We start from the raw sequence: 10755 nt of genomic DNA on the forward strand, positions 1-10755 counted from the left end.
AAAAATATTTACTTTGGGGAATAAAATATTGTTGTTTTAAAATAGTGAAAGGATAGACCTGATCTAAAAGGTAAAAAAAGGTAAAGTCCTAAAGTGGAGGAAGACCAATTTTAACAGTATTAGGCAAGAACTGTCAAAAGTTGATTGGGGGGTGGATATTTCCAGGTAAAGGAATGACTGGAAAATGGGAAGCCTTCAAAAATGAGATAATGAGAGTCCAGGAACAGTAAGCTCCTGATATGTTGAAAGGCATGACTGGTAGGTTTGGGGAATACTGGATAACTAGAAAAATCAAGGTTTTGTTCAAGAAAAAGAAGGAAGCATATGTCAGGTATAAACAGCAGAGATCGAGTGAATTCTTCAAAGAGTATAAAGGCAGTGGGAGTATACTTAGGAGGGAAATCAGGAGGGCAAATTAGAAATATGAGATATCTTTGGCAAACAGGGTTAAAGAGAATCCAAAAGATTTTATAAATATATTAAGGACAAAAGGATAATTAGGGAGAGAATAGAATTCAGTAAAGATCAGCAAGGTTGCTTATGTGTAAACTGCAGGAGGTAGGGGAGAAACTAAATAAGTATTTTGCATCGGTTTACTGGAGAAAGATATTGAAAATATAGAACATTGTAAAATAAATAGCGACCTCATGAAAAATGTCCATATTAAAGAGGAGTAGGTGTAGGACATCTTAAAATGCATAAAGGTAGATAAATCCCCAAGACCTGATCAATGTACCCTAGAGCTACACTGGAAGCTCGAGAGGTAATTGCTGGGCCATTTGCTGAGATATTTATATCATTGATAGCCACAGGTGAGGTGTCAGAAGATTACAGGTTGGCTAATGTGTTGCTACTATTTAAGAAAGGTGGTAAGGAAAAGCCAGGGAACTATAGACCTGGGAGCCTGATGTCAGTGGTGGGCATGTTGTTGGAGGGAATCTGAGGGAGAGGATTTACATGTATTTCAAAAGGCAAGGACTGTTTAGGGATGCTTTTGTGTGTAGAAAATTGTGCCTCACTAACTTGATTGAGTTTTTTGAAGAAGTAACAAAGAGGATTGATGAGGGCAGAGTGATGGATGTGATCCATATGGACTTCATTAAGGCATTCAACAAGATTCCTCAAGGTAGACTAGTCAATGAGGTTAGATCACATGGAATACAGGGAAAACTAACCATTTGGATCCAGAACTGACTCGAAGGTAGAAGACAGAGGTTGATGGGGGAGGGTTGCTTCTCACTTTAGAGGCGGGTGACCAATGGAGTGATTGATCCACTGCTTTTCTTCCTTTATACAAATGATACGCATGGGAACATAGGAGGTATAGTTTGTAAGTTTGCAGATGACACCAAAGTTGGAAGTGTAGTGGACAGCGAAAAAGGTTACCTCAGAGTATAACAGGATCTTCATCAGAGGGGTCCATCAGCTGAGGACTGGCAGAAGAAGCATAATTTACATAAATGTAAGGTTCTGCATTTTGAAAAGGCAGGTCGGGGCAGGACTTATAGACTTGATAGTAAGGTCGTGGGGAAGTGTAGCTGAACAAAGAGACTTTGGAATGCAGGTTCACAGTTCCTTGAAAGTGGAATGACAGGTAGCTTAAATAGTGAAGAAGGCATGGGGTATATTTTCCTTTATTGGTCAGTGCATTGAGTATAGGAGTCAGGAGGTCATGTTGCAGCTGTACAGGACATCAACTAGGCCACTTTTGGAATACTGTATGCAATTCTGGTCTTCCTGCTATGGAAAAGATGTTGTGAAACTTGAACAGACTCAGAAAGATTGACAAGGATATTGCCAGTGTTGCAGGGTTTGAGCTATAGGGAGTGGCTGAATAGGCTGGGTCTATTTCTCTGAAGTAAGGAAGGCTGAGGGGTGACCTTATTGAGGTTTATAAAGTCATGATGGGCATGGATACAGTAAATTGCTTCTCTGGCATGGGGGAGTCCAAAACTAGAGGGATAGGTTTGAGAGGAGAGGGGAAAGATTTAAAACAGACTTGAGAGGCAACTTTTTGATGCAGACGGTGGTGCATGTATGGAATGAGCTGCCACAGAAAGTGATGGAGGCTGGCAAATTATATCATTAAAAAGGCGTCTGGATGGGTACATGAATAGAACAGGTTTAGAGCAATATGGGCCAAATGTTGGCAAATAGGACAAGATTAATTTAGGATATCTAGTCAGCATGGCTGAGTCGGACTGAAGGGTCTGTTTTAATGCTGTACATCTCCATGACTCTACGGCTTAGAAGTTTAAACAGAATGAAGTACCTACAAAGGCAGTGGACATTGACCCAGTAGTAACTGTCAAAACTAAAGTTAGATAAATTCTGGAAAAGCAAATAAATGCACGTCCCTGAGCAATGAGCAGGGAATTTGAGCAAATTGTCTCTCGCTATTTCAAAGAGGCATGTGTAGGAGCACAGTGGTTATTGTAGATAACAAATGTTTATTTACTTGTAAATGTAATTAACCCACTCTTACTGATTGCCATAGTTTAAAGAACAATTGAATAAATTCGAAGGAGTTCCAGCAGTTGAAAACTGAGCAAGCTGATTTGCTGTTAGCCACTAGCAAACTCAGAATTGCATTCAACCATAATCTTTAATCACATGGCCCAGCATATCCCTCATTCTTAGTTTTTTTTTAGATTAGATTAGATTACTTACAGTGTGGAAACAGGCCCTTCGGTCCAACAAGTCCACACCAACCCGCCGAAGCGCAACCCACCCATACCCCTACACCTAACACTACGGGCAATTTAGCATGGCCAATTCACCTGACCTGCACATCTTTGGATTGTGGGAGGAAACTGGAGCACCCGGTGGAAACCCACGCAGACACGGGAAGAACATGCAAACTCCACACAGTCAGTCGCCTGAGGCGGGAATTGAACCCAGGTCTCAGGTGCTGTGAGGCAGCAGTGCTAACCACTGAGCCACCATGCCATCCTAAGTTTCTTTGAGTTGTAACAGTGAGAAGCTGCTGTAGTCCAGAGAAAGGTTCCAAGCTTCAGCACATGATTCTTGACTGATGCCTCTCCCTGAAATCTCTCCTGCCTGTAAGAAACTGTCTTTGAATTTACATTTTGCCAAGGGGTATGCTTATGGGATGTTACGGGAATTGGAAAACTCCGTAGTTAAGTTGCAGTATCAAGTTGGTTGAGTTTTCAAATAGTTGAGTTATTCTAAATTCAGTTTTGCTTTGTTCATGTTTCAACTGCAATGTTTAAATAAATTCTGTTATGCTTAAAGTTGAGTGGTTTGACTGGCTGCATCACACCTGGAATATCCACACCACATCTGCCTTCAAAATATGAAAAAGTTAGAGTCTGGGCTACCTTTTTAACATATTTTGAGGGGGTTCTACCTGATAAATAACACACTGTGGGGCTCTTGTCAGGATTAATTTGATAGTTCCAGTTTGGGATTAGAATTGGTGGACTTAAAGGCAGTGAGTGGTAGGTATCAGTGTCTTTTGTTCGGGGTGTTGAATTTGATTGCTTTAAGCTGTGCTTGGTGTAGTAATGGCTCTTTCAGTCACGAAGAGTTTTCTGAGGGTGGAAGAGTAACTTTGGGGGCTTTACAAAAGGCGATCAAGCAAAAGCTGCTAGAATTGGCAGACAAGCTGAAGTTGGGGTTGCCTTAATCCGTGAGAAAAGAAGAGATAATTACGGCAATAGCTCTGTATTTAAATTGGCTGGAAATGCCATCAGAATCTTTGGAAATAGCTAAAGTTCAACTGAAAATGAAGCAGCTTGAATTAGAGGCAAAAGAAATAAAAGAGAGAAAAAATGAAATGGTTTGAATTACGATTAAGAGAAGAGGAAAACGAAAAAGAATGACTTGGCCCAGCAGAACAAAAAAAAAAGGAAAGGAAGACCCTAGCAGAAGAATGAGAAAAAGAAAGAGAGTGTGCAAAGGGAGAAAGAGAGAGAGTTTGAACTTCATAAATTAACACTTAGACAGGAAAGCCAGCTTAAAAGAATGGAGATGAAGGTAGAAGGTAAGCTTAGTGAGGAAGATAATGAGGAAAAGTAAACCCATTGTAGCCAAAGGCCTGGTGGGGAAACTGGTTAAATATATCCAAGCATTGCCTAAATTTGATGAGAAAGAGGTAGAAGCCTTTTTTCGTCTCATTTAAGAAGGTGCCTAAATAAATGAAGTAGCCAATGACCATATGGGTTTTGTTGATCCAAACAAAGGTAGGAATCAACAAGGTAAAAACAATGACTGCAGATGCTGGAAACCAGATTCTGGATTAGTGCTGCTGGAAGAGCACAGCAGTTCAGGCAGCATCCAAGAAGCTACTTGGATGCTGCCTGAACTGCTGTGCTCTTCCAGCACCACTAATCCAAACAAAGGTAGAGCTGGTGAGGTATTTGCATCACTATGAGAGGAGGTGGGGCTAAGGTTGTCCAGCAACACAGGGATTGAGTGCCTCTATGTACTCTGGATAAACTGCGCAAATAGCTTAAAATATAGACAATTTTTATAGATCTCTTAACAAACAGTACAGCCTTAATTTCAAAGCTAATCCAATAAAATGAAATAAAATGAAAAATAGACATAAAATTGAGCCAATGATATTTCCTGGGAACTGACTTGTTTTGCACATTTTTATCTCTTGCCACCTGAATCCCAAGGCCAGTTAGAATACTTTAATAATGCATATCTTGCTTAGTTAATTCTTACTATGAACAAGACATTGTTTGCCAATATCTTTCACTTAGTTCAGGAATGCAGCTTTCAGCAGAGTTCGGTGCCATTTTTGACAGAGATGTTAGTTTGCAGCCTTTTTGTTTCATATTACTTGCATTAAGAAGCTATTTTGCAGTTGGTAAAGGCATGCATTAAATGGTTGCTCCTGACAACTGCCTAAATCCAGATTTTAGATCCTCATCTGGGGAGTATGAGGAGGTGAAGAAAGCCATCTTACGTGCATATGAGATTGTGCCAGAAGCTTACAGACATTGTTTCAGGAATCTAAGGAGGGGCCTTGGTCAAACATACATTCAGTTTGAAAAGATGAGTTACAACACAAAGATGAAAAACTGAAGCAATTGTATTAAAAAACATACATAGAAATGAATCTGAGTGTATCCCTCAGTGCTACAATCTTAAAAATGATGTCTTGGGGATCCAAGATGGTGGCAATCCAGGAAGATCAAGTTGCAGAGCAGGTTGAAGTCCGAGCCTGCCCTACCCAAGCCATCATGACGTCTTGCATCTCTGGAAAGGTCATGGAGTCCCAGGAAACTGTCAGAGAACAACTTATCTTGGTTTTCACCATCCAGGAATATGAAAGAAGGGACGAGGTACTTCCAAGGTTAGGCCGCAGCCCAGGCTACAGGATCCTCGGACTCGATTTCCCACCAGGTCTGGTGAAGGAGCTTATGAAATTTCATGAGATGTTGGGCGAGCAGATAGAGGAGGAGCTGGCCCTGATCTGCAGAAGCACGAACAGCAGCTGGGAGACCTGAGAAAAGGACAGATGAGGTAGACGACAGAGTCGCGGTGGTGGAAGCTGATACCAGTTCCTCCAATGATAGGATCCAGGCCCTAGAGACGCAGGTCCGAAATTTGCTTGACCAGATTGATGACCTTGAGAACAGGGGCAGGAGAAAAATATTCGGATCATCAGTCTGCCAGAGGGTCAGGAAGGTGAGTGGCTGGTGGAATTTATTGAGGACTGATTGCCAAAATTCCTTAACTTGGAGACTGGAAAGTGAAGCTTGAAGATTGAGAGGGCTCACTGAGTCACGGCTCGGAGGTCAGGTCTGGACTGACGTCCTCGTCCTATCTTGGTGTAGTTTCATCACTATAGAGATAAGGAAAGAATTGTGGAATCTTCCAGAATCTGGGGTAAGGATCCAAAGGCCCTAGATTATGAGGGCTCTAAGATAATTTTCTTCCAGACCTTCTCAGCAGCAGTGATCCAGAAAAGAAAATCCTATGACAATGACAAGAAGAGACTGCGGGAGCTCAGGATCCAGTACTCTCTGAGGTATCTGGCAGTGCTTTGAATCACATTGGATGGATCTATACATCTCTTTGACGCATCAGAGAAGGCAAGAGACTTTGTGGACAAATTAACTTTATTTGAACAATTCAGTGTGCACGAATACTAGTGTTGTTTGGGATTGTCTTGGTTTTCTTCAAAAAAAGAGAAAGTCCAGTTGGGGCTTTCTTTTCCTATTTTAAATTATTGGTAATAATCTGGTCTAACCTATGTTCATGGTTAGTAGGGATGTGTACTTTCAATTTCTGATATAAGTTATACCAAAGGATGGGTGGGGTACTTACCATTTTTTTTCTAACTTTCTTTGTTCACATTGTTATTTTGTGGTATTTTTTTTTCTTTTCTGCTTGCGTTTGTGGTGCAGCTCTTGTTAGGAGATGGCAAAATGGTTGGGATAGTTAGTTGCCTACTTATGGGCACTTTATGCCTGGTTTAAATGCCCTGGTGCAGTATTGCCAGCGGCATGGGAGGATGGGTTCTGGGATGTATAGATGCCCCCTTTGGGCAGGGGGTGAATTCCCCTATTCAGCACCATTGGACTTTATATATTGGTTTGTTTTTTAGTTTTTGTTGTATGCAATTTTTGATAACTTTGCAGGTTTATTAACTGTAGTGGTTTGAGTTAATATAGTTTTTATGTTCAATGGATCTTGCAACACTAAGGCTTGGCAATTTATAATTCAAATTCTTCCTGTCTGGAATCTAAATGTTACTGCAGAAGATTATGAAAAATGACTTGATTAAATAGTGTACCTGGAACATCAAGGGGGGTCATTCAACAATTAAGGAGACGAAGGTACTTTAGAGTCTTTCAAAGGAAAGGGTGGATATTGCTTTATTACAGGAGACACACTTGGATGATAGGGAGCATTTGAAACTACAATAGAAAGGTTTTGATTGTGTTTACTTTTCATCTTTTAATATCAGGAGTAAAGGAGTGGCTAGACACAGTAGGTTTGTAATCCTCAAAGCCCTGATAAGCGGGGAAGAATATGGTGTTTTAAACATTTATTGCGCTCTGGCACATCCCCTCAAATTTCTGTTATACGCGTTCTCTAAATTGATCAGTCTCGAGTCCGAGCATATCATTTTAGGGGGAGATTTTAATTGTCTTATGGATCCCACGGTAGACAGGTTGCCCAAAGGCCCCCAATACCATCTGTACAAACTAAACAATTAATGGATCAGTGTGTGGAGTTAGGGTTGGTGGATGTCTGGAGGCATCTCCACCCTACAAGCAGGGATTTTACATTTTTTGTCCAATCCACACAGATGTCACACCAGCATTGATTTTTTTTCTGACCCCTGTGGCAACTCTGGACTTGGTGGCATCTTGTACGGTTGGTAATATTACCATCTCCGATCATGCTCCAAGTACTCTGGAGCATGATTAAGATTAAGGATACTATGGTGGGCCCAAGGCACTAACAAATGGCTCCCTTTGTCTTTAAGGATAATAAATCTATGGAGTACTTCACTCAGGAATTTAGGGCATTCCTAGACATTAACTCAAGCTCGGTTAGTAGCCCATCCATCATTTGGGAAACTGCCAAAGCCCATGCCAGGGAGTTAGTTATTTCTTACTCTGCCAGTAGGAAGCGGCAGAGGAGTGAGCAGCAATGTCTACTCGGTTGAAGGCACTGAGAAGGCTTACTTTGACAGGCCCTCGGTCAAACTACAGAGGATTATTGCACTTCAGTCTGCGTTGAATTCTGTGCCTACGCAGACAGCAAAGAAAGAGCTTACTTTTGCAATGCAAAGGTTATATGAGCATGGTGACAAGTCAGGCAAGTACCTAGTGTATCTCACCAGGAAAAGGAGTGTCCCTCAAGCCATTACATCAATTAAGGAAGGGTCTGGGAACCTATCTTGTGATTCTAAAAATATTAATGTGGCATTCCAGAGATTTTACTCTCAATTATACCAATCTGAGGGTTGTGAGGCAGGCAGGCCAAGATGGAGTCCTTTTTCAAGGATCTGGAGCTCCCAGGCGTGACTCCCGAACAAGAGTCTTTTCTCAATGACCCCTTATTAGAGCAAGAAGTGCAGGAGGCTATGCAGCAGCTTCAGAGTGGAAAATTGCCTGGTCCTGATGGACTTCCCAGTGAATTCTATAAGGAATTTATAAACATATTGTCAGGCCCAATGCTCAACATGACTTGTACAGTCATGATTGTTTCCCACCACCTCTAAGAGAGGCCAATATTTCACTTATTCTTGAAAAAAGGGAAGGTTCTGGAGGACTGTGCTGCTTACAGACCCATTTTACACTTAAATGTAGACTTTAAACTCCTCTCTAATACTCTTGCGTTAAGGCTGCAGACTCTTTTACCTTCTATTGTTAAAGAGGAACAAGCGGGCTTCATAAAAGACCACAGATTCTCCAATAATATTAGGAAGCTGCTAAATGTAATTCAAGCATGCCAACAACAGTCAATACAGGGATTGGTGATTTCTGTAGATGCAGAGAAGGCATTTGACTGAGTTTAGCAGCCATATCTTTTTTATACACTGGAGCGGTTTGGCTTGGGTGAAGCCTTTATAAGATGGGTAACAGTTCTCTACAGTGTCCCTTTCCCTGTGGTCATTACCAATGAAGTACAATCAAGCAATTCTAACATTTTTAGGGGCAGCCGGCAGGGCTCTCCCCTTTTGCCATTGTTTTTTACATTAGCGATTGAACCGTCAGCGGGAGCCATTCGTAGAGATCCTAATTTATCGGCTCCACAAGTAGGGTCAAAGTTACATAAGATTTCATTGCACATGAACGATATCCTCATTTTTTTGTCAAACCCAGCAGTTGTGGTGCATCGCCTGATACAATGCATCTGTTCGTCTGGCAGCTTTTCAGGATACAAGATTAATTTTGCAAAATCAGAGGCTACGCCTTTGGGTGGTCTTACAAAGGTGCTAGGACTTGAGGGCGAATCTCAATTCCCATTTAAGTGGTCACAGGGGGGTTTTATGTATCTGGGCATATTCATCACTCCAGTTTTTGATCGGTTGTTTTAAGCTAACTTTGTTCAAATATTCAACAAAGTCAAACAAGACCTTCAAAGATGGGAAGCACTTCCAGTCTCATGGTTAGTTCGGATAGTGCTTATTAAGATGATTATTCTCTCCCGCTTGTTGTAGCCTGTACGGATGCTCCTCCTGATTTTTGATAAGCAAACGTTTAAGAGACTGAATGGCTGGTTCAGCTCTTTTGTTTGGCATCGTAAATGGCCCCATATTAAAATAGCTTAACTGCAATCGCCTCACAGATTGGCGGGAGTGGCTGTCCTGAACATTAAATACTATTGACTACACTCGCTTTTATCTTACATGAGTGCTTGGACTTGTGGGGACCCTCTTTCAATGTGGTTAGATATCAAAACCTCTCAGGCAAAGTGACCCCTTACTAGCTTGCTGTTTTTGGACAAAATGAGGACAGTTAAGGAATATTGCCACAACCCAACAGTTATTTATACTGTTAAAGCATGGAGGGCAATTCGGCAGAGGGAAGGCAATATTGGCAAAACATCTTTTCTTACCCCTATAGTGGATATGCTGGGTTTTTAACCAGGGATGATGGATTCAGGATTCAAACATTGGGCAGCTCGTGGTGTGTCTTGCATGGGTGATTTATTTGAGGGAAATGTAACGACGTCCTTTGATCAGTTAGCATGGAAATATGTGCTATCTAGCAGGGACGTCTTCCGTTTTTGTCAAGTTAGGGATTTTATTCAAAATAAGACTGATCCCTACAAATCCGACATAGAGAAGAGGATGCTCAGTGTGAAGAGTACACTTTATGTCAACACTTTATATCGTTATTTTGGGGGAGCGGCCCATCAGATAGTTTCAATTGACTCTGCAGAGTGTGGGAGAGAGAGCTATGCATTGAGGTCACCTGGGATGGGAAGATACTTGGGAAAATGCAAGACTGATATCAATTTGCAAAAGGACCCATGTTTTACAATTGAAGATTCTCTACAGACTCCACTTGGCTCAGATTGTTTGCCAAAATTTAAACTGGGGCATCTTCAACATGTCACAAGTGTAAAGTTGGTACGGCACTCTTACCCATTATCTCTGATCCTGTGATAGGCTTCAAACAGACTGGAGTGCTGTAGCGGGTGCAATGAAGGGGATTTTGGGTGTAAAGATGGAGAACGACCCAATCTCTCTTCTTCTTGTCTTGCTCAGTGTGTTCCCTGTAGATGCGCATAACATAAACTTTTCAACATTCACACTTTCTGTCAGGTTGGGTATCCAAAAATCCTTGATTTTCTCACAAGTATTTCTATAAGACATGGCAGCCATTTTTGGAATACCTGGACACAGATTTGTTTGCCACACCAATAAGGGCTTTTATATAGCCATTATGGTTGTGCTTTACGAGTCCAATATCCAGAGAGAAGGAGCTGCAAACATATGAATAGGTGAAAATTTATGTTGTCAATATTCAAGAGTTAGTGTTTTGTTTGGCTGAGCTGTATTATTATTATTTATTAGTTTGTTGTTAGTTATTATTTATTTAGTTAAGTAGTTGGAGTTTGAAATTTTTTATACATATTTATACATTTGTACATGAGGGTGGTTTGGGTTTTTTACATTATTTTGGTGCTCTTTCTTTGTATTGTTTTGAATTGTGATGCCTTGTATTTGATGTAATATTAAAAAATATATATTCAATAAAAATATAGTTCTAAAAAATGATATCTTATTGTGGAAATGGAGACCATCACATA

This window comes from Chiloscyllium punctatum, chromosome 6 (assembly GCF_047496795.1).
Source record: "Chiloscyllium punctatum isolate Juve2018m chromosome 6, sChiPun1.3, whole genome shotgun sequence".
Taxonomy (NCBI): domain Eukaryota; kingdom Metazoa; phylum Chordata; class Chondrichthyes; order Orectolobiformes; family Hemiscylliidae; genus Chiloscyllium; species Chiloscyllium punctatum.